The sequence below is a fragment of the Hypanus sabinus genome, unplaced genomic scaffold (genome assembly GCF_030144855.1).
Source record: "Hypanus sabinus isolate sHypSab1 unplaced genomic scaffold, sHypSab1.hap1 scaffold_2811, whole genome shotgun sequence".
NCBI lineage: Eukaryota > Metazoa > Chordata > Chondrichthyes > Myliobatiformes > Dasyatidae > Hypanus > Hypanus sabinus.
This window is the reverse complement of record NW_026780952.1, coordinates 17501-20014: the sequence shown is the minus strand read 5'-3', so window position 1 is coordinate 20014 and position 2514 is coordinate 17501.

The following is a 2514-nucleotide window of genomic DNA, read 5'->3' as shown; positions in this document are numbered from 1 at the left end:
GTTAACGACTTGTCCCGGCCGGGCCGGTTAACCATTTGTCACGCCGAAGTTGGTTAACGACTTGTCCCGGCCGAGCCGGTTAACCATTTGTCTCGCCGACGTCGGTTAACGATTTGCCTGAGCCCGGTCGGTTAACCAATTGTCACCGAGCCGGCGAACGGAAGAACTGTCCGCGCCGGGCCGCTGCCCAAGTCTTTGTCCTGTTCTGCATGTCAGCACCGGACCCGGTCGGTTACCGCAGTGCCTGCTGGGGTCTGGTTAACGACTTGTCCCGGCCGGGCCGGTTAACCATTTGTCACGCCGAAGTTGGTTAACGACTTGTCCCGGCCGAGCCGGTTAACCATTTGTCTCGCCGACGTCGGTTAACGATTTGCCTGAGCCCGGTCGGTTAACCAATTGTCACCGAGCCGGCGAACGGAAGAACTGTCCGCGCCGGGCCGCTGCCCAAGTCTTTGTCCTGTTCTGCATGTCAGCACCGGACCCGGTCGGTTACCGCAGTGCCTGCTGGGGTCTGGTTAACGACTTGTCCCGGCCGGGCCGGTTAACCATTTGTCACGCCGAAGTTGGTTAACGACTTGTCCCGGCCGAGCCGGTTAACCATTTGTCACGCCGACGTCGGTTAACGATTTGCCTGAGCCCGGTCGGTTAACCAATTGTCACCGAGCCGGCGAACGGAAGAACTGTCCGCGCCGGGTCGCTGCCTAAGTCTCTGTCCTGTTCTGCATGACAGCACCGGACCCGGTCGGTTACCGAAGTGCCGGCTCGGGTCTGGTTAACGACTTGTCCCGGCCGGGCCGGTTAACCATTTGTCACGCCGAAGTTGGTTAACGACTTGTCCCGGCCGAGCCGGTTAACCATTTGTCTCGCCGACGTCGGTTAACGATTTGCCTGAGCCCGGTCGGTTAACCAATTGTCACCGAGCCGGCGAACGGAAGAACTGTCCGCGCCGGGCCGCTGCCCAAGTCTTTGTCCTGTTCTGCATGTCAGCACCGGACCCGGTCTGTTACCGCAGTGCCTGCTGGGGTCTGGTTAACGACTTGTCCCGGCCCGGCCGGTTAACCATTTGTCACGCCGAAGTTGGTTAACGACTTGTCCCGGTCGGGCCGGTTAACGATCTGCCAGGGCCCGGTCGGGAACTCGATTGCCCGCCCGGGGACTGTTGTCTTGCTCCACCGCACGGCCGGGGGGGTCGGTCGGCACGGCTAACGAGCCGTCCGAGAACTGCCGGTTAACCAGTTGCCCGGTGGCAATTCGTTAACTGAGTCCGCTCCGGAAGTCTGGATGCGGGTCGGATTTGAGGGTCGTAGCCGGGCAGGAGTTCCAGAGGCTCGGCAGCCGGGGTCAGATACGGCCGCCCCTTTGACACATGCAATTTCTGTACGGGGGCATTGGCGGGGTTTCCGGAGATTTACGGGGAGGCGTTTTTCTCGACCACTTAGGAGTGGTCGACGGGCGTTACGGGCCTCCCCACTTCGTTAACCCGGGCCGCGCGGCGGTATTTCCGCACGCTTCCCAAGGTCGCCCGTATGGATTTTCGGACGAATTCCCAATGGCGGAAGTCAGTCAGCGGGACGTATCCGCAGGCCCAAGCCGACCGAGGGGCAGCATATACGGGCTGACTACCGGTGCTCGGGCCGCCGAATCGAAACCTTGCCCGAATGATTTTCTGACAAAGTCCCGCGGCGGGGAGACGCGAGGGGACGAATTCGGAGGGTCGTGCCGGCCGAGGGGCGGCATTTTCGGTGGGACTACCGCAGGTCCCTCCGCCAAAAATAGGGCTACGGCCCGATCGAAAATCTGACAAAGTCCCGCTGCGGTGAGCCGCGAGGGGACGTATTCGGAGGGCCGTGCCGGCCGAGGGGCGGCATTTTCGGTGGCACTACCGCAGGTCCCACCGCCGATCCGAGACCTTGGCAGAAGTCGAAATTATTCCAAGTCCCAACTCGGAAGTCGGAATGAAGGCTGATTCGGGGCCCTGCTGCCGGCCGAAGCGGACGATGCACGGCGGCACTACCGGAGGGCCGACCGCCGACAGAGGCGCGTGCTCCCGGCGCCGCGCCGGTTAACCAATTGACGGCGGAAGTCTGTGAAGGTCGGATCCAGCCCGTCGGGCGGGCCCGAGGTGCGACGAGGCCGGCGTGAGCTCCGGGCGTCTTACCGCCGGTTTGACACACGTCATTGTTGTACGGTCAGTCGCGGCGCCGGTTAACCAGTTAGGCCCGGAGAGCGCTATGAAGGTTGCATTTGCCCCGCCTGGCCGGGCCAAGGTACGACCTGCCCGGCAGGACTTCCGGCAGGCGTCCCGCCGACTTGACACATGCAATTTCTGTACGGGGGCATTGGCGGGGTTCCCGGAGATTTTCGGGAACACGTTTTCCAGAGGCACTTAGACGGATTTCCAGTGGTACGGTTGACACACGAGACAGACAGACAACACAACACACACAGTGCGGAGGCCGAAGTGAACCTTCGGGGGGTTATTTCGGACTCAGTAAGCGGGAGGCCAGGCGAGCT